This window comes from Papilio machaon, chromosome 24 (assembly GCF_912999745.1).
Source record: "Papilio machaon chromosome 24, ilPapMach1.1, whole genome shotgun sequence".
NCBI lineage: Eukaryota > Metazoa > Arthropoda > Insecta > Lepidoptera > Papilionidae > Papilio > Papilio machaon.
The window spans coordinates 2054117-2079536 of record NC_060009.1 but is presented as its reverse complement, the minus strand read 5'-3'; the positions used below and the strand labels follow the sequence as shown (position 1 = coordinate 2079536).

General features: G+C 32.1%; 2 protein-coding genes across 2 annotated transcripts in view; one reads left to right on the top strand and one right to left on the bottom strand.

The window, feature by feature from the left end:
- Positions 1 to 14202, bottom strand: part of LOC106707286 (ABC transporter G family member 20) — a 37661-nt gene extending 23459 nt beyond the window's left edge. Inside the window, exon 1 of the mRNA XM_045684061.1 lies at positions 14087 to 14202. The gene's annotated coding sequence lies outside the window, so the exon portion shown is untranslated. The remainder of the gene's footprint in view (positions 1 to 14086) is intronic.
- A 10554-nt stretch (positions 14203 to 24756) lies between these two features.
- Positions 24757 to 25420, top strand: part of LOC106715480 (ABC transporter G family member 20) — a 35475-nt gene continuing 34811 nt past the window's right edge. Inside the window, exon 1 of the mRNA XM_045683946.1 lies at positions 24757 to 24959. The gene's annotated coding sequence lies outside the window, so the exon portion shown is untranslated. The remainder of the gene's footprint in view (positions 24960 to 25420) is intronic.

Sequence of the window (25420 nt, the reverse complement as noted above, 5' to 3'; positions counted from 1 at the left end):
TTAATAGATGACTTGAACGATAATAGTGTTTCGGAAGGTTTCTTATCAGAAGCATTCCCGGAACCTAAAGAGTTTGAGAGAAATACAGATTTCCATTTGGTGGTAAAACTACTGCCTTATATAATTTAAATTATTCATGAGACATTCAATGTCACTACCGTGGGTTTCTGACACCAAAATCCCTGTATAAATCCTATCGTCATCCCTGTCATTGTCTTAAAATTTTGACTTATTAAAGTGAATTAGTAGGGCGAGTCAGTGGCATTGAACGTGTTAAATTTGGACTTTTGCAAATGAAATTCATAGTATTCAAATCCAAAATGCATGTACTGGTGAGAATATTTTTTTGTTAAAAAGGCCTCTTTCACTCTTTGTCAATTAACCTATAAGAACACCGAACACTAAACAAGCTTATTGTTGATTGTGTATTCTTTTGAATAATGAAATAAAAAATACACACGTCAACTTACCACGAATAAGGCTTTATTTAGATCGAACGTGGTTTTATTTAATTACAGAACACGTATTTGCCTTATATGAATATACGGAAGAATAAACTTGAATTTTACACTTACGCGTCAAAACAGAACTAATTTCGTCTTTAGTCGGAAATTTGTGTAAAAATGATTACATATAAAATATAACAAACTTTGGTATGGTTGGTTCGCTTTGTTTGGACCCACGACTTGTCCGAAACTAGTCGGTGCCGTCACCGGACGATCACAAGTGAGTTAAACCGTTATTAATTAATTTATTATTATGTCTCACGAAAGTTTAAACAATTTTACCACTTACTAGTTTACCAATTAAAAAAATTTAATAAAATAAAGTTGCCCCTCTTGATCAATCGAGTATTTCCTATACTAATGTTTTAAAAAGGAACGATTTCATTGTTTGTTTGCATTGAATAGAATCCCAAACAACAAAACCGATTTGAAAAATTCTTTCACTGTTGGAAAGCTACAGTATCTCCGGGTGACGTAGGCTATATATATTACTAGATTTTTTTAGTTTCGAAACGAAAGAAGCACGAAAGAAGTCGCGGGCGATTTCTAGTAACAATAAAATATCTCAATTTCTTATTATTATAATAGAAGAAAATTAAATTGTTTAAACTTTCGTGAGACATCATAATTAATTAATTAAGAAAGAAGATGGACCCCCGATGGGTTCGAAACTAGTCGGTGCCGTCACCGGACGATCAAACGTGAGTTAAGCCGTTTCTTAATTAATTAAGAAGAAAATTAATATTAATAAAGCGTATTTCAGATATAACTAATAACATTATAATGAAGAGAATAAAGAAAATTCTTTATGCGACAGCTGTATCGGCATCAAGCCAACGCCATTTTGTTTCGTACTACATTTTTATTTAATAACTAGCCGTCGACCACAACTTCGTCACGTAAATAAAAAAAAACATATTCCTGCGTCTAGAAAAACTACTGCGTACACGTATGTAATAGTTTTTTTAGACGCAGACGCAGTTTTTTTGTGAATTATACGTAAGACACTTTTAACAGTGGTAGATCCCGCAACAACATATTTGGTGGATACGAACCGGCCGGTCGACCAGTGAAATACTACGACCACACAGAAGACAGACGTCAAGTGGAAGCAATTCCGCGTTTCGTATGATGAGTGTGGTGACGGATTTTACTCCACGTTCCTTTCTCACCCTTTTCTTATAGTAAAGAATGGGAAGGGAAAGTGGATTTGACGCAAGAGGGGACGCTTAGGAAGAAGTAATGTATCCTCTTTCTGTGCGTTCCCTCCTCTGTCGATTAAAACTAGGCAACGCTCTGTAATTGTGGATGTCTATGGACAGCGATCGCTTCGCTATTTAGGCGTATTCAGGTGACCGCTTGCTCTTTTGCCACCTAGTGATATAAAAAAAAGTTTTCATTAAAGTCCCGTCAAAATCGGTCATTTCAGAGATAAGCAGTTGTATAAATGTAGATTCAATAATAATTTTTTAAAATTGTCGAATTAAAAACTAACATAAAACATGAAAACACCACCTAATTACAATAATAAAGGTTAACCACAAAGCGTAACTTTTAGCTATGTTTTTTTTCTTAAAAACGGAATACCCACTATGAAAAACATAGTACAAGCAATAATAAACCGTATCACAAGCTGTATAAGACCATAATCGCTTATATCTCACTGCAATATAAAGGTCGGTGCACCGTGATACTGACGCAAAGTTATAATTGAACAAAAAAAAACACAACTTCGATTCTCTTGTATCTCAAAGTTAATTAAGTTTGGCTGAGTATTTGTAAGGTATAATACTTTATATGCTAAGCAAGGTTGGGTATACCTTTGCCTTGTTATTTGTATCCGACAAAAACTGGAATTTTTTAACGAGTATTAATGTTATTATCAATTTTAACCACGTTTTGTTCTTTCGTATTATTAAACAAAATTTGTTAAATACAATCTGTACTTTGGAATCCAAATGCTGTGAAATGCGAAAGACCGCATTCTGTGGAAGACATTGGACCTATGTCCAGCAGTGGGCAAATTCAAATCGAAACTTTTAAATATCCAATTATTTCTGGTAAAACACTTTTTGTCACATAATTAGCTATCTTTTTTTACAATATCACTTCAGTTAATAACACAATTTCCATAAAATATCTGAAAACAATGTAATAGCGTAATGGCCGCCATTTATAGATATGACATTCAATTAAAATAAGCTGCTTTATCATATTTTATTTCTGTGCTCTTAACTTTAATAATATTTATAACTAGCTGTCGCCCGCGACTCCAGCCGCGCAAAGTTATAAATAAACTTAATAAGTACCCTATATGCTCTTCCAGACTATGTTCTATGTCTATGCCAAATGTCATCGAGATCTGTTGAGACAATTTGGAGATACCTTCTAACAACTTCATCAGCTCACTACTCGTCCCCACTGAGGGCCTTGGAGTCTTCCCCTAAATTAGAAGTGACTAGGCCATAGTCAATAGTCAGTAGTTGATTGACTTCATACATAACATTTGAATTTCTTCTTAGATATATGCAGGTTGCATCACGATGTTTTCCTTCACCGTAAGAACATCGGATAAGTATATATGTAAATCGAAAATCGAAAAACATATTTGTATATGGCGGGATTCGAACTCAGCATCTTCAGATTACGAGTCAAGTGCTTAACCCTTGAGCCACCGACGCTCCTAACCTTCTAACAAACATCCATCAATACATCTAAATATAATATTAGTAGGATTTTTAAATTTAAGTTTATTTCAATTTAATTCTAGGTGTTTTTTTTTAAATTCGTGTTTTTCGTATATGATTCAATACAAAACATAAAACGTAAAACTTAAAAGGATTTCCTTAATAAAAGCTTTATATTCCAATATCAATAAATTACATACAAAATAAACAATTTTTTCATTCCCTTTCTATTCTCCAATTTCCGCATACAATATGACGTTGTACCGGAAAAAAATATGCCACATTTATTCAGATATCGAACTGAGAGAAGACAAAAAATATATATACCTATACGAGGCCCACACTGAAAGTTTTTAGAACTAGCTACTTTTTAAGAATATATTAAAAAAATAAGATTAGATTTTGAAAATAGAACTCTTTGCTAATATTATTGAGTACTAATTTAATTCGTTTGTCATTTGTTTTACGATTTGGCGGCAAATTGAAAGTTGTTGGTGTCAGGCCAGTATGAATTTAACGCGAGAAAATTTTCGTACCATGATTTTGTATGACTTTCGGTGTCATTTAAGTCAACAAGAATGTTATGACAGACTTCGATTGGCCTTTCACGCTGAAGACCCTTCTCGGGCCACTGTTTATAACTGGATTAATGAGTTTAAATGTGGTCGCACCAATCTCAACGACGCTCTGCGTCAAGGACAGCCTTCTGCGACGACGACTGAAGTTAACATCAGTGTTGTGCGATGTATGAAAGAGACTGATCCAAGAGTAACCTATCAACAGATTCGGACAAGCTTAGGCATCGATATGACTTAAGTGCAAAAAATCCTCCACGAACATTTAGCCATTAGGAAGCTTTGTGCCCGGTCGATACCCCATTATTTGACCGAGGCCCAAAAACTCCGTCGTGTCGATTGGTGCCATGAAATGATACAAATATTTAATGGAGGTGACTCAAAAGCTGTGTTCGACATGCTTACGGGTGACGAAAGCTAGATTTATTGCTATGATCCGGAAACCAAGAGACAATCTGCTCAGGGGGTGTTTCCTTCCAAGGAGTTGCCAACTAAATTGAAGAAAGGTCGAAATGTAGGAAAAAAGATGGTGGCCTCAATCTTCGGAAGGACCTTTCATTATGCGACAATTGTTTTAGAAGATTAAAATTTACTTACTGCAGAGTGGTATACTAACAAATGTTTACCACTTGTCTTGGAAAAAGATCGAGAAAAACGACCTTGAAGTAGGATCCTCCTTCATCACGACAACGCCTCTTCGCACACCGCCGGACGAACGATCGACTATTTGGCGTCGTCAGACGTGGAATTGCTGGGTCACCCGCCATTTAGCCCCGACCTCGCACCTTGCTACATTTATTTATACCCGAAAGTAAAAGAAAAACTTCGAGGAAAAAATTTTATGGACGCCAAAAAACCAGTGGCTGCGTTCCAGAAGGCCATCGAAGAGACCCCTAAGGATGATTGGACAAAGTGGTCTTCTCGGTGGTTCTATCGAATGCAGCGATGTATTAATGTTAATAGTAATATTCTGAAAATATATAATGAAAATAACAACTTGCTAGTTTGCTCAGTTTTTTATTTTCTAAGAACTTTCAGTGTGACCCTCGTATATGTTTACTTTATTAAATAATAAGAAGTAGTATATAGTGATAATATTCATATAGAGCAATATTTATATTAATAAACAGAGCACCGGTGGCTCAGGGGTTAAGCACTTGACTTGAAATCTGCAGGTCCTGGGTTCGAATATCGCCATGTACCAATATGTTTTTTGATTTACGATTTACATATGTACAGTTATCCGACGTTCTTACGGTGAAAGAAAACATCATGATGCAACCCGCACATAACAGCAAAACGAAATTTCAAAGATATATGTGTATTCCCGGGAGAAAATGACGGCGACGCGGCTAGCCATCCGTGACGTTCCGTCTCCTGAAATTGGCGAAAAATGGATTGTCCCTTGGACCACAATAAATGGAGGTCTGTGATCTCTGCCTACCCCTTTGGGTTACAGGTGTGAGTTGTGTTTAAATAAAAAGTACATATACACCGTCTAAATATAACTACAAAATACAATCTAAATGTAATCTTAAATAAAATATGTAAACAGTAATAAAAGATAAATTAAATTAAATAAAAATTAAGATGATGTTAACAAGGACTGATTTTGCAAATAATTCGGAATTTACAAAGTGTAAAATAAGTAATAACTAAGTATAACTATTGTATACTAAATTTTAGTCTTTACTTTGAACTACGTATAAACAATACTAACAACTTAATAACAAGTAATTCTAGTTTACTTTAAATGCTTTTATACGAACAAGCCAACTTCATCCTTATTGCTAACAACCATAATAACTATAATCCTATGTACTTAATACTTCGTTCGAACAATTCTGACATTTTATACGAGTAATACAACGTAATGATGTTGTTTCCTACATCGTACGTATGTTCAAAGAAGTAATAAAGAAAAAAATATTGTTTGCTTAAAACAGCCAATGTTTAGCTTTATGTAGATTGTTAGTTCTCGATAATCATCTTACAGTGGGTTTCTAAGATCATAATCTCCGTGTAAAACATAATTTTATCTCTATTTTGTCAAAGATAATGATACGGATGACGATATGACTTATACAAAGGTTTTGGACTCAGAAACCCACGGTTACTGTATTACTCCACAAAAATGCTAGACACTGTGTAGGTAAACGCGTGGTTTAACCGTTTGACCGCCGGTGATTGATCGATCGGTTAATGTACGTTGACGTGGTTATAAAAGATTCTGATTTACCTTCAAATATGTATCACCGTATGAATTAACTGCTTCCGGTACCAAGTACTTTGTTATTTAATTTTCAAGATCGAATTTGAGAAACCTACGCAAATTCATCCTACTAATATTATAAATGGGAATAATTAGATGGACGGTGTTTGTTTGAAAGTATCTTTAAATCGGCTTAACGGATCCGGATGAAATTTAGCATAGATTGAGAGCATATTCTAGAACGTATAGGCTACTAATTAAGGTTTTTTTATTCCTCGCGAACAAAGTCGCGGGCAAGAAATAGAATTAAAAAAATTATGATTTCTGTTAGGTCTAATATAATTACGCGATAAAAGTATTGACATATGTTTAAGCTAGAATGTAATAAAAATACTGTTTTATTAAGCTTAAGAGTTTGTTCGCACATACAAGGGCTGAGAGCGGAGTAGATTATTAACGGAAATAAAATTAAACTTTAAACGGTTGAAATAAAGTTTGTTTACTTTTCACGTCTTGATACAAAAAAGGATTTCCAAAGTGAAATAAAACCTTGTTCCAATCGTAAAAAGCTCAATTTTATTTGCGTCCAAAAATCAGTTCTGCTCCTCTTTCCGGTCTTTCTGAGCGGACCATAAGAGTGTTGTAACAATGAGTTTCGACTGACGAAAAACTTGTACAGAAATATATTGTGATCTTTCTTATTCTGTTTTAAGAAAATGAGATAATAATATTATTTGTACAGATGTTTCAGCAGTGGAAACGTACGGTTAGTAAATATTCATATTTCACTTCGAATATTCTTAACGTTTGGAACCTTGCTTATACGTCGAGTAGGATCAACAGTCCTTGACACTAAGGATGTTTCGTTTACTAATATGGTAGTCGGCCATATTTAAAACAGATAAACATTTTCAACCATTTGTGTATTTAATTTTTCTTTAACTAGTTTGTTTATTTATATATATTTGGTGTTATGTTGCCAATAATCGCTTTTTAATTTCTTTGTTTTCAGTTTTTTTTTCTACAAATGTTAAAAAAAGTAATAAGGCTTTTGTATACATTTAATAAAATAAGATCATTTTAAAATTACTTGCTTATTTTAAAGTAACTTCCTCAATGTATTCAAGGTTAATTATACTGCAAAAAAACAATCAGTTTAGACAATATTGTAGATTGAAAAAGTTGCTAAATTCACTACAATTTTTTTTTTTCTTAAAGCAAAATTAAGATAAAAAAACTTAGATTTCTTTATTTTCCAATTTATAAACACATAGTTATCACAATTATTTTTAATACAAGGTTAAAGACCTAAGAAAATCCCCTAAAGAGACCCTCGATAAAGCAAAAAAACTAAACAGTGCAGTACTTGCATAACACGTTTTGCAGGTTCACATCAACATTGCTTTGAATTTTTATCGTGTACGTAGTTTATATAAAAACATGTTTTAAAAACTAAATAATACTTTGTTTTGTTCCAGCTTACATCGTTAGTATGAAAAGAAAAGCATGTTTTTTTGTTATAATAACATACTCGTGTTACTATGGTAAAAGATTTTGGAGTAATACAAAACAAAATGAATGAATCAAAATTTATTTGAAAAAAATAAATAAATGCATTATCAAACTTTCTTGTAAGTGACTTAAAGGCTATAAAAAATAAATGTATATAAACTTCTTGCTTACGTAGGTCGTCCTTCGGGTCCAGACAATGACTCGCTTATCCAGGTTAGACTGTATTTGTCGTTAGGGATATACATAACATTGTTAGCGTTAAAACACATTTTTCCTTTGTAGTACAGTAATTTTGAAGTAATTCTGTTGAAAAATTGCACTATAAGCATTTCCTTAATGGCTTGTATTTTCCTGTTACAATCGTACTTGAATCCCATACTTCCATAGACATTAAAAAAACATTTGAAGGACGTCATAAAAAACATTCACTTTTTTTTCTTTACGCGCGACTAGGGATTGCAATCCGGAAAAACGGATCCGGTAATCCGGCGGATCCGGCATCATTTAATGGTTACCGGATCCGGTACCAATATACCGGATCCGAAAACCGGATCCGGTGCTAGCAGTTTGTGGGAAAATAATATAGCTGTTGCATGAGTACTTTAAATGCGTTGTGCGTATATATTTGCAGCTCTATTAGAAGTCGTTTAGCTGATGACACAATTAACAATATTTGTTTTCTACAATCTTATTTTCAAAATCAATATTGATTTTCTTTTAACACTTATATTTTTTTACAATTATTACTTAAAATAATTATTTATCGTAAGTTGATTAAACTAAAGAGTTCTAAACTCATTATTGTGATAATTTTTGCCATTCATTCGTCCGACAGATTCATCAAATCATGATGGTATCTGTTATAGTCATAAATACCTATAAGACTTGTTTGTTAGCATTCTCAAATACTTTAATAATGATTTTGATCTCATTTCAGTTAATTACGTAAGGTTAATTGTATCTATTAGATATTATAGTTTCTTGATAATTAATATTGTTACTTATAAATTGATCTATCTGTGAAACTGAAATCTAGAAAGACTAAGCTACTCGTTACGTCGTAAAATTATTACTAGTTACCTACATTACTAAATTTTAATTGTTTTCTTGTTATCTATTTGTCTTAACATTGGTTAAGAAATAAAGACGATATAATATTACATTATTATGTAACAACACTATTAAATATTAACTATACAACTAATTAAATGTAATCAACTATCTTAAATATAATATAAAAGCTAAAATATATCATTAAAAGGAGTCCCTTTAGGAAAAGACGATTATATATATTTGTGATTTATTTTTAATAAACTACCTACATATAAGTGCAGTGACACTTGATTAACTTACTTATTTTATACTAAAAAGCGAAAATCATCTTGATTTAATCAATCCGGTCGGATCCGGTCGGATCCGGCCGGATTGATGGGAATCCGGTCGTATCCGGCCGGACTGAAAATGACGCCGGATTGCAATCCCTACGCGCGACTGGCAGGAGGTATGTATATATGTATGAAGCGTGAGTTGTCATTCGATCGTATTCTAACTCAGAGTTCGGTCAAAGATCATTTTTTTTTTTTTGACAAATATTACGTGTTTGTCGAATTATTTGATTGCGATGTTATGACGCTTTTACCACATTAAATGTTTGATGAACATATTGATCAAAGAGTATTGACAAAAAATTGGTCGACTAGTGAATATTTTATACGAAGGTAGAGTCGTTCGAGATTCTTATATTTTTTAATTATGTTTTTTATATTACCCGCCTGACAACGGGAGTAATTTTCGCGCATAAGTTTTTTTATGTATGTTTGTTTGTATGCATGTAAATTCAATTGTGACGGCCTAGAGCCAAAACTTTTTGATAATTAATAAAGTATTTTATGTAGTTAAAATCAAAGTTTATTAATTATTTTTGTAACTTTTTAAAACTTTATTTTAAAAAGCATTCAATATACGGCGCTATTAATTAAATCCTCAGTCAGTCGAAACTCATTTTTCGTAGTTAACGTTATTAAAGAATTACTATTAACTTTAATAACACAGGAATATTCTTACTGTTTACTTTCTTTACCACAACAACCCCTTCTAAAGTTTAATCCGAGGAAGCGGATTATAACTAAGTGACAAAGTTTAAGTGTACTTACTTCTTGATACAAAACTTAACCCTTATGTTTTCCTCGGGGACTTTGAAACTTATTTTTTTCTTAACCGTCGAGTTACTTAAGTTATTATTTTTTGACGTCAACAAAAAACATAATAAAAACAGAACCGAGGAAAGTATGGATGGATTGTATGAAATAGGATGTTCATAAAAAGGGAATAGATTCAGATACGATGGTTAATAGAATTACCCTCTGTAGGGAAAAGGACGGGTTAAAGAAAATACGAAAATACTTAACGTTGGAAGAATGACTATTAAGCCCATAATTTTTTTATGTATTTTGCGTTTGATTTCCCTAAAACAACAAATGTATAGCTGCATAAATATGTATACATTTACAAAATTTTCGAAACTTGAATACTCCTTCGGTTCCTAAAATATATATACAAGTATTCGTCTTTGGCGTGTATTCATAGTCGGTAGCATTTGAACGAATACATGCATTGTTTTTTAACCAAAGGCGTATACAAGTTTCTGCTTAAAGCTATGTAAAAGTATATTCATTTTTGCAGTTTACTGTACTCGTAGATGAAAAACACAACAATTTTTGTGGTTTTTTTGTTGCAACACTAATACAAATATAACAAAATACGTTCGTTATAAAAATATATAATCGACCAATAATGTTTAGAGTTAATAATCCTATATAAACCTATAAGAGAGTATCTACGGTTTTTTTGTCTTCATATACACCATTTTCATAGTGGATTTTAATTCATTGTAGCAATTGCCAAAGCATCTACTACGAATAGGTCAAAAAACTAAATGTCAAAACTGTCATGTTGTTGGTGTTGCCTCAATTGAAAAACAAAGTTCTTGTTGAAAAACCCTTTACGAGTAATGTGCTTCGTATTAACCAATGTTCCATAAAAAATAAAAAATAAAATAAATAAAAACCTTTTTTCTTAATTAAACGGGTTCTAATCTTAAAAAAATAGATTTTATAATATTTATTACTCGCTTTATTAAAGTACAGCGGCTTTAGGTTACCTTTTATGTAATTAACAAGCGTTTTATAATTGTTAGTAATTTAGGTTGGACCCACTTTGACCTTAGTTAAAAGGTGTAGAGGTTTTAAGCGATTTAACAGAGCCATTATATCTTAATTATATTATGAAAAAATACAAATGGACACCCATGTCGTATTATTATAACACTCCAGCTCTCACCCGATTTTTATTATTTTATCACACATATATCCCGACAAAGAACTCGAAGACTAACCTAAGGGGTAGTCTAAGTCTAGGTAGTAGTATAGTCTAGGTGTCTAGGGTCTTAGCACAAATTATACAATCCTATTCTAGTAATCTTAGTCTTAGTCAAACAGGCTGGCCCAGTGCTAGGAATTAAACTGACTGTTTGACACACATATCATTGAATTTATTTGCAGATATGTGAAGGTTGCACCACGATGCTTTCTTTTACTAATGAAATTTGAAAATCGAAAAATACAATACATGGCGGGGTTTGATCTTGGACTTGTAGATTACAGTTCGGTACGGTCAGTCAATTAACAACTGCGCTGCCAGCGCTCTTATTTTTTTGTCAATTTTGTTTATTTTCAAATGACATACATTTTATTGGTTTTGAGTGTTTAAACCAACAGAATAGTAAGTTACCGCTTGCAATAATTCCATCGCGCCCTCTTACCAAAGTCTTAATACCGGATTTATCAAGGCTAAAGAAGTATCTGTTTTACTTATTTATAATACTTATTAAGATTTTTTCAAGTCATTCTAGAGACGTTTGCCAACATAATAACGCAATACCAACTTACAAACACTTACGTAATATGCATATTAGTTCATTTCAAACGAAACAATTTGTTAATCTTAAATTCAAACGCTTTGGTAGAATTTTGCAATACGAAATAAGATTTTGTACAGAAATTATAGTTCCTTAAGCTTAAGGCTGCGGCCAGAAGAATATTTTTGTACCCGAAGTTATAAATTAAATGCTTTACTATATTAATACAAAGACATAATTGATATTATTGTAAATGCAAAAGTTTACATGGATGAATGAATGGATGTTTGTTAAAAGGTATCTTCAGAACAGCTGAATGCATCTCGCTGAAATTTAGCACAGATGTAGAACATAATCTGGACGAACATAGAGGCTAAGTATAATTTTTTTTTAATTACGCGCTAAAAGGAAACATAGCTATGTATAGGAAGCACAGTTAGCAAACCCATAAAAGAATTACATCCTTGTCATTAACACCAACCGTGAAATGTACATTTAATCACTCTTGTACTGTCAAAAGTGATTAAAAAAATCAAGCCATTAGTTAGTCAAAGTAACAGTTGAATACAACTTTGAAAACTAAAAGGAAAACACGAGCGACCTCGCAATACTCGACATTAAACATTCCATAGACGTGATCACCGAAGATTAACTGAGAAATGAGGTCTACTATTTGTTTCTACTGATGACGTCACAACTGTACGAAACACATTGCCATCCCTCTCATACTCTATGAAATAACAAAGACAACATTATGTTTTTGTGAAGGTATTTCGACAATGAAAATACAGCGACAACAACAAGACACGGTAAACAAAAGACGGTTGCAAAACATTATAAAGGTCTTTATCCTCATGAAGTTATTTATTTTATTAATCCATTTTGCTACGTAAATCGTGCATTTTATATGTGAATAATTATGTAGCCTATAAAATAGAAGAGTAATCTAACTGACTCAACTATCACTGCACAGCCAAAACTACTAGGCCTAGATGCTTAATTTTGCACATAGATTTCTGTTACTACGTAGACGAGCTATGGGAAGAATTTACAAAAGTAGATCCCTAAAGGCCTAAAATGGTTTTCTTAGCCTAATTAATTAACCACTCAGATGTGTAATATAACAGAGATGATATGTTTTGTCGGAGTTTTAAACTACAAAGTTAGCACCGAATAAGTTTTGACAAAATTTCCATGAAAATACATAAGTTGAAATATTATTTGCTCAACTTTGAAAACTAATTTGAATAGAAAATGTTAATCAATGTTTTTATCGAACATACAAGTAACAAAAACCATTACATGTAAATAAAAAATGTACTTGGAATTACTAATAAGTGAATAAAATTAAGGTTAACATTGTATAATTAAATATTTTGAGTCCTTTATACAAAAAATGCATGTTAATGCATAGTTTCGCTGCGTATATGGATTCGAATCTCAACAAAAAATACTCGTATTTTTCCGATCCAAAACCTTAACCATAGACCAAAGGTACATTCCGATAAATAATTTTTTTCTGGCTGACTATATTTTACTTCACGATTTTCACAAAATACTTGATTAAGCATGTATGTAATCTGACGATTCTCTATGTACTTAATCTTTGGACGGAAACGTGGTACAGTTTTAGTATTACAAAATTTACAAAGTAATAGTAAGGAATAGCCATCAAACTTTTTTTAAATGATGTTCCTCTACTAAAACACTTCGAAATAGTAAGCAAACGCTGCCGAAAAATCTCCGTTTACAGAAGTATTGTCTACCTTTAATCAACGGAGGAGCAGACACACAGAAAGACAATATTCCCTCTTCTTATGCGACTTAACCTCTATCATATCCACTTCCCCTTCTCATCCTTTTCTTATAAGGAAAGGGTGGAATGAAAAGAAGACTAAAATAAAGCCTCCGGCACGTACACTTTTCGGGCGAAACGCGGAATTACTTCCACCTCACGCCTACCTTCTGTGTGATCGTGGTATTGCACATGGCGAGCTGGTCCATTGATGCAACAGATGGTGTTGCTGGCGTCTACCACTATTAAACGATCCTTAAATTGTCCTTATACGATTGACTGTGGATTTCATAATTACGACAAACGCCTTTAACATTCACTTAAGACTAACTGTCGCCTTAGACTCTGTTTGCTCGAAATAAAAAAAAGTTAGTAGGCTATGTCTTCTTCCAGACTATGTTCTACATCTATGCTAAATTACAGCGATATCCGTTTAGCTATTCTGGAGATACATAGTAACAACCATCCATCCATTTAGCTAAACTTACGCATTTATTACATTAGTAATAAGAAGAATTAGAGTTAATACAAGAAATACAACTAATTATTAAGTATTCGATCCTGTTTTACTAACTGCCTTAAATTTACGCCTTAAAATAATAATTTAAGTCTATTAGCAAAACTAGAAATATTTATCTTTAATGAGTCAATTAATGAAATTGCTTATTGACGTAAACTCTAAATAACTTTGATTTATAACTGCAATTTTAAAATCCCTTCCTATCTAAAACTTGCATCGGCAAATTTTAAGAAATTCATTGCCATACGAATTCCTCATCTGGCCTTAACACGATTAATATAAATTATTAAAATCAACAAAATGATTCAAGAAAATTTAGATATAAAAAAATAATTTACATATTAAAAATATAATCTATCTTACCTTTATATAAACAGCTCTATCCAAGCATATATAAAAAAGCCACAAAACACTTCACTTTAAAACGGCGTATTTCGGAACGTTTAACAACGGCGTAGATACGTGCGCCAACCGCGCAATCTTACCTAACACTGAACTTGAAGAATGCTCTTGCGCAGTTCGTATCTTGCTTGCCTTCAAAGATAACTTTAGAAAAAGAGACCATATTCCCAAAAAGTAAAGTTCAAATTACGTTAACATTTGTCCATTGTCAAGTTAGCTAACTTGATGACGGATAAGTACTCTTATTTTGCTTATTCCTGTTACGAGCTTCGCAAAACAGTGCAGTGAATTCAATATTTTAATATCGTCTTAATATAATTTAATCGTTTTTAACATCAAATACGTCTCAATGTTAGCCAGTATTAGGGATGACTAGGCCTCAGTCAAACACTCGCCCAGGGCGGTTTATTTGAGTTCACACTCATTTTTGAATTTGTACGCAGATATTTAATTTCCTGTGAAACTCAAGTCATAAAAATTTATCTATATATATAAAAGAAAGTCGTGTTAGTTACACTATTTATAACTCAAGAACGGCTGAATCGATTTAACTGAAAATTGGTGGGCAGGTAACTTAGAATAGCAGGAAACGGACAAAGGATAATTTTTACCCCGTTTTCTAATTTTTATTCCGCGCGGACGGAGTCGCGGGCAAAAGCTAGTAAGATATAATAAAATCAATGCTTAACCTACTGCGTCATCAATTAATAAATTAAAATACCCTATAAAACACCGGAGACTCACCTCCTAGTCCCATTATAAACTTACGTTGTTAACCAAAGGTCACATAAATTATACCTTGACTCTTGCATTGACGTCTTTGGATAGTCATTGAGATTTTTTACACTAGAATTTCCATCTTCCGTAGAATAAAATCAATGTTGAATAAAAAAACGTACATAAATCTTGTGAGTTACGCTTTTTCATGTTTTTCAAAACTTCGTTTACTAATCTAAATTAATGCTGTTTTTACGTCAAAACCGGTACTCTTGAGTACTTTATTTATATTTTAACATTTAATAATACCTGAAGGAATACATGTTTTATAAAAATAGCCTGCTCTCGGTATCTCTCGGATTACATTTGTAAGGATTTAGAAACCTTTTTTTATTAAATAATGTGGCAACCGTTCGCTTGACATAGCTAAAATGAATCAATTTAGTCAATTAATTCAGCCAATATGAAAAAGGTGTAATACTTTTACATCTATCTATATATATAAAACAAACTCGTGTTAGTTACACTATTTATAACTCAAGAACGGCTGAATCGATTTAACTGAAAATTGGTGGGCAGGTAGCTTAGAACCAGGAAACGGACATAGGATAATTTTTACCCCGTTTTCTATTTTTTACTCCGCGCGGACGGAGTCGCGGGTAAAAGCTAGTAAATAATATAGTTGTGACACCGCTTCCAATTATTGGATTTTTAGTATAAACTAGTTGTCAAGCTCAGTCACCGTGGAATAAAAAAAAATAATAGTCTATGTCCCGAATAGCTATTTTCCATTAAAAGTTCTGTCAAAATCGGTCCAGTCATTTCGGAGATTACCCGGAACAAAGGCGCACTTGTGGACAGACAGATATGAATTAAAAAAACCGTGTTCTTGGTATCGGATATACGGAAACTTGCTAAGTATACCTATTTACTGTATAGATAAAAATAAAGATTATTATTATTTTGTTTATCTACTCGGTAAAAGACAATTACCTAAATAAGATTACAATGTTTTATATGATATATAGAAGTTCATTTCTAAAATATATAAAACGTTCTAAATAAAAATGTAACGAAGAGTGGACATTACTAACACTTTCCTTTAAATGTTTTAAGCATATTCGTACTTAAACGTACTGTATCAAAAATATGCCAGAAGTATCAAATTAGACGTGTAGTAGAGTTTCTTGAGCATAAGGTTTTTTCGTAATGTCCTGTTTATTGATATATGTCAATACTTATTTATAAAATTGAAGCGTCTATATGCAATACAAAAAAACTTATTCAGTGCGCATGATTAAAATTTTTATCTGTCTGTCTGTCTGTAAATCCGTGTTGGTTCCAAGTAATCACAGAAACGGCTGGACCGATTTTGAAGGGACTTTTACTGGTAGGGATAAGTAACTTATGTTTTAATTCCGCGCAGACGAAGTCGAGGTCATTCACTAATGTTAAATATCTTTGATAAAATACAAACATGTTATTTGAATGTTGAAAATAAAATTACGTATTAATGTTATTTCTCTCTTTCACAAGTCAGCACAACCGCGTCAAGGTCTTACGGGTATTTTCACACATTCTGATTAACAGACGTGCCAATCTCACGATGTTAAGTCCGACCTCGATCGAAAGCGAAGCAACAAACACTTACTCATAGCAGTATATTACCCACGGTTAAATTACTAGGTAACTAATTAGTAATTGTAGGGCCTGATTATATATATATATATATATATATATATATTAGGGTGATTCAAAAAAAATTTTTAATTTTTTTTTTTAACCGATACCCTCTCAAATGTTTCTATTTGATATAAAAAAAATTCTCACCAAACCCGAGCCCTATAGCTCAACTCTAAGGGGTCGCTACTGTTTTTTTATTTTCCCATATAATTAACATGGGAAAAATCGTTTTTTGTTTTAAATTGAATTTACACATAATTAACGCAATTTTTTATAAAAAACGATTTTATATTCTTAAAGTAGAGTCTTCGAGCTTTCCAAAACTCTATTACAAAGTACAATTATTAATATAAAAAATATGTGACAAAATTACATTCCATGATTACTTGTAATCATACACTTAATTCATTTATCTTATTGATATCATGTGTCTGCAACCTACACTACGTACTAAAAACCATTTTCGAAATTTGTAATATATAAAATTCAATGCTTACTAATAGTTTAAGTAAAAATTTTGAGGATTGTGCAAAAAAAAAAAATTCCAAGCATTTTTCAAATTTCGAAATTTAGTGATTTTTAAATAACTGTAATTAGTCTTTATGTAAAGATAATTGTACTTTGTAATAGAGTTTTGGAAAGCTCGAAGACTCTACTTTAAGAATATAAAATCGTTTTTAAAAAAAAATTGCGTTAATTATGTGTAAATTCAATTTAAAACAAAAAACGATTTTTCCCATGTTAATTATATGGGAAAATAAAAAAACAGTAGCGACCCCTTAGAGTTGAGCTATAGGGCTCGGGTTTGGTGAGAATTTTTTTTATATCAAATAGAAACATTTGAGAGGGTATCGGTTAAAAAAAAAAATTAAAAATTTTTTTTGAATCACCCTAATATATATATATATATATATATATATATATATATATATATATATATATATATATATATATATATATATATATATATATATATATATTAGAAGATGGCAAACGAGCAAGCGGCCACATGAATTCGCCGAAATGGCGAAGCGACCGCTGCCCATAGACATTCGCAATTGCAGATGCGTTGCCTACCCTCAATCGACGAAGGAGGAGACGCACAAAAAGAGAATATTTAACCTTCCTATACATCTCCTCCATCAAATCCACCTCCCCTTCCCATCCTTGCCTTATAACAAAAGGGTGGGAAGGGAAAGAGCACTAAAAGTTAATTTATTTGTCACTTAGTTACCCAGTTTTATTTGGGCATTGTGAAACAGGTCTACATATTTTTAACGTACTAATCTTATAAATGTGAAATTTCGGTTGCATGGATGTATATTACCACGTATCTCCAATATTTGGAACAAAGATCTTTTTAAATCCACGCTGACGAAGTTGCGGGCATTAGCCAATCAGCTATAAGTTTCTGACAATCGATTTAATTTTATTTGAACGCTGTAATATCAAATTTTAATACAAAAAACTAGTGATGCAACGGATGTCTGTTTCCGTTTCCGCAAGTGCGGAAGTTCCGCATGCTTTTCAACATCCGTTTCTGCTTCTGTTTCCGCAACTTTTATAACGGAGATAAAACGGAACTTAACGTCGGCTGAGAGGTACAAATGCGCGGCGCGAGACGCGCAGTCCGTGCGCGGCCTTTCGGCACTTGTCGCATTTGTTTGTTTACGTACTTTTTCGTGAATTTAAGCGCGTAATAATTTCTAGTTGTTGTCCATATAAAATTTGACAACTGGCAAAATGTGACTATTTCATACTTACGAGTTATTAAATGTACTTTAGAATAAATGATAACCATGTAATATATCATCGTCATTATTATCATCAGCTCATTATACATCCCCACTGAGGGGCTCGGAGCCTACCCCAAATTAGGGGTGACTAGGCCATAGTCAACCACGCTGGCCCAGGACGGGTTGACTTCACACATATCATTAAATTTTTTCTCAGATATGTGCAGGTAACATCACTATGTTTTCCTTCACCGTAGGAACATCGGATAAATGTAAATATCTTAATCGAAAAACACATTGGTACATAGCGGGATTCGAACCCAGGCCCTGCAGATTGCAAGTCAAGTGCCTAATAATTATATATTTTCTAATCTAAATTTGGTGTTTTTGATACTTAACACATTCACTATTTACAAAATAAAAAAAGGTAACAGCTGGGAGCCAAAACTTTTTATGGTGAATTTTTATTTAGTATATCTGGGAGAACATATAGATAAATTAATAATGTTTTTTTGTATTTGAGCGCTAGGGATCGTCATTTTGAGCGCTAGGGATGGCAATGGTTTAGTTCACTAATATGTAGATATTTGTTCCACGATTGCATTTCTGTGTACTAATATGTTACAAGATTTTGACAAAGTCAAGTTTTTCATCAAATTCCAGAATATTGAGTAAAACATGTAGGGATACTAATCAAAACCAGCTTTTATCTTCTCGGTTCAAGATCTTGTAACATTTCATACACACCCACACATACACACACGTATACACACGCACACATAAACATAAACGCATACACACACACGTACACACACATACAGAACATACATATATTTAAAAAATATACATAACAAAGTTCAGCCTTAGCTTCATGTGATACAAGATATTTGTATGTTTGCCTCCTTACGAACGTGGTACTAATCACTACAACACTGTAAGAATGAAACTAATACTCTTTTTCGTTAGTTGACTATATTGCCAGAGTGGCCACACAAAGCAACATGGACTCGTTTCAAACGCCGGCGGCTTACTGACTACTACAAAGTGAACGGGCCCCTCGCTCGGATCCGAGGGGGAGGCGCCGCTACTAATAGCTCTGCCAACTCGGATCCGAGTGGTCAGCAGTGAATGTATTAATAAAGAAATATATTTGTCGTTTATCAACACGAGTGGTTTGGCGAACATTAATTTGTAAATAGTGTAATTTTGTTTCCTGAAAATAAATAAAAAAAAACGTATTTTAACTTATTGCAGCACAGTAAAAATACATATATTGAAGGCTAAAGGACACCGATATCCAATGCCTTAATAAATTAAAAACGAATACAAACTGTTCTTACCAAAAAAAAATTTGTAAATATGTTTTTTTATTATTATTTACACTTCTGTTTCCGCTTCCGTTTCCGTTTCCGTTTCTGCTAAAATTTATTTTTGACATCTGTTTCCGTTTCTGGTTCCGGTAAGACACTTCCGTTGCATCACTACAAAAAACTCTGAAATCCTCGGACTATCGCATCGTGCCGTTAACTGGCTTGAGAACAATGATTTTTTAATAAAAAAAAGAAAATATATAGAATAAAATAGATAAATAGGTGTTTTCTCTTTGCATTTGACAGCCTTGTGGTTAATGAAGGTGAAGCCTCTGAGCTACGACCTTTTTGAGCAATAAAAAATCCTAGTTTCTTTATACCGCAAAAAATCTAATCTATACATATGAATAAAATTTTACTGTCTTGAATTGAACACAATGTATATAATTGCTTCTAATGAAAAACAGATTTTAATTTTTTTTGTTTGTCTGTATGTCTTTCTGCAAAGCCGCATTTGTTCTGGGTAATCTTCGGAACGGCTGGACCGATATTGACGAGACTTTGACGGGAAGTTAGCATATTATGTAAGTTAGCACGCGGGCATATTATAGGTTACTAAATTTTGCGCTGACCAAGTCGCGGGTAAACGTTAGTGTAAATCGATTGCTTGGTTAAATAAGAAGTAGCTTCATTTGTTTTCAAAGTACTGTGTCGACAAGAACAATATTATTACGGTGAATTTCCACAGAACAAATACCTTTATCTCTCTCTCTTTATCTCTGTCTTTTCAAAGTGTTCGAGAGGGATGACAGTATGATTTAGTATGAGTGTTTTGCTAGTGGAAACCTGGAGTCCTATTATAATGAAATATGGCATTGCATTGTTGAAATTATAAATGTTTCAAAACGGAAAAACCATCGTCCTCGCTTACAAATAGCGCGGGAAAATTCCGCACGTCCATTGGCTAATATTGTGAGAACTACTGAGTCACATTGTCAATGACATTTAGTATCAGCTGTTTTTGACGTGAAAGTCACTTCTTATAATGGCGGTTATTTTTTTAAAGATTTCCGAACGTAATCAAAATTCAATCTATGATCGATCCAAAAATTATTTTAATTACTTTGTATTGTACGGAGTCGAGATCCTGTTTTTTTATATTGCTACTATGATCTTTAGATCAGTTAAATTTGAACTGAAGTTAAGTTTGATGTCGAATATTGATTTAATCCGTATAATACTCTCCGACAGTTAATTCTCACATTTAACTTATACCACACTTAAATGAAATTGCGGAACAAAACATTCACTTATCGTTGATGTCCATTAAAGTAACTTGTTTAAGAATCACGTAATTACTAACAATTACAAATAATTATAATACAATTGAAGTCATTTATTTATTATTGCATTGATTTTACTTCCTTGGTAAGACGCCATCATGTTCGACATAGAAATTATAAGAAAACAAAGACATTGTAACAATTTAAATTAAGAATAACGCACGTTGAAAACATAATTCAAAGTATCTTACTAATATTATAAATGCGAATGTTTAGATGGATGGATGTTTGTTTGAAAGTATCTCCAGGACGGCTCAACAGATATAGATGAAATTTGGCAAAGATGTAGATCACAGTATGGAAGAACACATAGACTACTTATTATGTTTTTTTTTTTTAATTCCACGCGGACGGAGTCGCGGGTGACAATAAGTATTTATAAAGGTAATTTTTGTTATACAATAGATGAACAATTAAATCAACATAATTAATTAATATTAAATTCATTCTGTCTAAATTAATAATTATAATTACAGAAAGACATTTTGAATGTGACAAGAACATTATTTCATTAATTAAAAATTATTTCTTCTACAATATAAATTAATCTGTGAAAGAATGAACAAACTAAGACTTGTTTGAATATTTTTCGGATGTGGCAATTAAATGTAGCCTATATTTTCTGAATTCCCCTCCTTTTTTGACAGGTTTCAAAACTTTTCATATAAATAATTCTGTAAAACGAAATAAAAATTCTTTATCGCACGGTATTTAAACTTTTTTAATGTTTTTTTATCATTAATTTTTGATGGAATGAAAACTTTAACATCTATTTTCTAAAAGCTGTTCCTCCCGATTCCGTCAAAGTAAAATGACACATAGGCTAGTATCATATTATTCCCAAATGCAAAAGCTGCGCATAAACGATCACTTTAATGAGTTTAAAATATCACAGCGACTAAGGCCAACATATCAGGAATCTCTCAAGACGTCCATGATCTTCAACCTTGAATCGCACAAATATGAATCTGTTTTGAATAAAATAGGTATTGATGTATTGTTTTTATTTTAAACACTTGTATTGCGGGTTTCGAGGTCGTAAGCGCCTTACAGTAAAAAATGGTCATTTTAATTTCAAGTGTATTTGCAAAAACACTTCCGCCGGCGCTTTAAAAACACTTACTATCAATTTTTTAGCAGGCGCTTCATTTTAGAAAACCAATATTTTATTGTTTTAAAAAAAATCCGTCGTTAATTTTGTTTTAAAAGGGTACAAAAGATAAAATAAGGTAATGGGCATGTCAATGGACTCTCTGATTACTGATTCCAAGTTAACACATCTTAATTCAATTCATAAATAAATTCATGAAAACTGAGCAACAACCTAGCATGTTTATAGAGTGACCATGATAATACGACAAACAAAAAATAACATTTATGCGCTCTAATTTTATAAGATACTCATTCGTAGATCAGGTTTATGATAAAAGTGTCCAGTTTATTTCCAATCTTTTCTAGATACACGTGGAATGAAGGTTACTTACCTTTTTCATCGTCTTAAAAATTGTCGTCTGTAAAAAAATAATGGTGAATATTTGCTGTTGGTTTTAGAGACCAAAGTCTTTGTATACAACATATCATTTAATTTGTTATACATATAATTTGTTATCCTACATTCCTACATAATCATGGGCATGTTACCCGCGACGTGGTTCCACATAGATCACTAATAATGACGCACGTGACTTGTGTTAGAACTACGCCAGGTGTAGTTGTAGACGAGTTTTCACTACCGAAACACCTAAACAAAACATATTGTTTTTACAATAATCATTGCAGGTCAATAAGTTATGAGCAAAACACAGAATTTAACGCAGGTCGTTATGACCAACAAATGTAACCAGCAACTAGAAGCCAAGGCCATTGCCCTGTTGAATATTTAAATAATTAAATAATAATATCATATCTCCTGCGATTAAATAAACAGATGGCAGATGACTATCTCACGTATAATATTAAAATGGTCACTTCTTCTACCTGATTTATTACAGTTTATAAGCCAAAAAAGTAGTTAAATGGACAGACATCAATTTCAATACTGTAATGAAATTCTATAAAATTCGTTTTGTTTTTAGTTTTTCCGATGTCAGGTGAAGACTAGTGTTTTAAAAATAATACTAGAATCGAGAATAAAATAAAAAAGGATCAGCAGAATAAAAAATAATCAGAAATAAAAAGAAAATGTAAAAATTATTTTTTCACAGAGAAGCGCCTGTCAAAATAGAATAGCAGTTTCTCTGATTTATACATTTGCATTGCATTTTGACTGTTATTTTTCAATGTCTTTATTTTACATAATATGTGAGAAAGTGCCATCTATACAAAAGTTTGCGTACCACGATCATTTTTCCTCGCTCGTCCAAATGATAATTTTAAAATGGATTTTGACAAATGGATGGATGATAAAATGGATGGATTTAACAATAAAGCACGCAACTAGATTTCTCTTAGAAGATTACTAACTACAACAAAAAAATTAAAGATTAAACTACGACTAGAACAATTTTGGTTTCAATGTTTTATACTAGATGTCGCTAGCAATACAAAATAATATCACACGTTTTGACACAAAGTCCTTCACCGTAAGATCATAATATAACTTGAAATAAAGAAAATTAACAAAATACTCGTATAGTAATAAATAATGAGACGTTAAATAAAATAATAACAATGGAAGATCCCATCATTTATATGCAATGCAGTCTGTGTGAATTTTGAATTATAATTTTGTCTAAAATCTATATTTAAATTACTATAGAAATAATTGTAATTTTTACTATTATATTTAAATTATAGCTGTTAATAGAGTTCTTAACTTGGATTAGAATTTATGATTTTATCAACTTCTGTCATTTACCCTTTCAGTTCAGTGTCTTGATTATGGCTCTCCCTCAGCGGATTGGGCCAGTCATTTGCCCTTAGAGATAGTGGACACAGTATTAATCTGTCATTTATATAGCCGTCATATCCGAATTCACTTCTTTTTAAGCATCGCTTACACACAATCGGTCTCCCTCTACCTTTAGCCATGATTAAAGGAGGAAAAACAAATATTGAATAAAAACCTCGTGGCTATTTATTACTGAGGTAGATAGCGACTAATATATCAGAATATTAATATCTTTTGACCGAGTCTATTAGCTTTTAAAAATAACTTTAATAAACATTAATTCTAACCGATATGAATTTAAGTACACTAAAAATAAAGAACTGAAAACGTAGATCAACTAATACTTTTATTTTAGGATAATAACAATTTTTTATTGATATATAATTGTTTATATACATGCAGATGATCAAAAAAAATATCTGATGCATGGCATTCCGAATCATTGACAGAGAAAGGCGTCTCTATGTGACGTCACTGCGAACGAAACACGACATATAAACAGTTAGAATAGGCGTAAACGAAATGGTTAAAATGGATTTTTAACTTACGATAATAAATAAAATTAAAATGTTTTTCGCGCAGTGAAACTAATTTTTAAAATAAGAAAATAATCTACTAATGTGTAAACATTTAGAACTAGAAACTAACTTTATCTATAAGTTTCCCATGGATGAGCATTAAATAGCATTTAAATATTGAATTTATTTCTTCTAACTGAATTTTTTATTGAACCATGAATTTCTTGTCAGATAGTATCCAACGCATTAATTCCTTCATTTACAAAATAACTGACAAATCTAATGTATATGTGTAGGCTGACGGAAAAACAACGTTGTATTTCAATTATTTTATTGTAAATCTACGTGAGATGTTTGCCTTATCTAAAGATTCTTAACTCTTCATCTAGGTACAGAGAGAGTGATCTGGCCGATTGCTGGCAGTTTCGTTTCGAACTCGGACACGACGCTCGCCATTCTCGTGTTTAAAAAAGTTCAACGTTCCATTTTCAAACGATTGACAAATCGCGCGCCCGTTCGAATTTGACGTTCTAATTCTTATTTGATTTTTTTTATTGTTTTAAATTCAGATAGATAGTAAATTTTAGTGTTTGTGAGTGGCAGTTTTAAAAAGTAAAAGGAGGTGGCACTAAATTTGGTAAGACATTGCTTACGTTTTTACAAAATTAAAAATAGATTATGTTAAATTGTGTAAAAAACCCGCAACTTTACCAACAAAATATATTTTTATTCATAGGATATTAATATTTCTGTGTGCTAAAAAACTGACAACGGTGTTATGTCAAAGTTAAGTAACACGGTCTCATTTAAAAATTAACGTCATGCTTAGTTATTGTGTAATAAAAGCTTTTACATAAACTCCTGATGATGTGTTTATTTAAAACATATTTACAATGTATCTATATTAATATTCTGTTATTTCAATATTAATATTTCTATCTTTATTAATATTATAAAGAAGAAAGATTTGGTTTTTTGTATTGAATAGGCTCCGAAACTACTGAACAGATTTGAAAAAATCTTTCAATGCTTGGAAGCCACTTTATCCCTGGGTGACACTACTAATAATATAAATGGGAATTTTTAGATGAATTGATG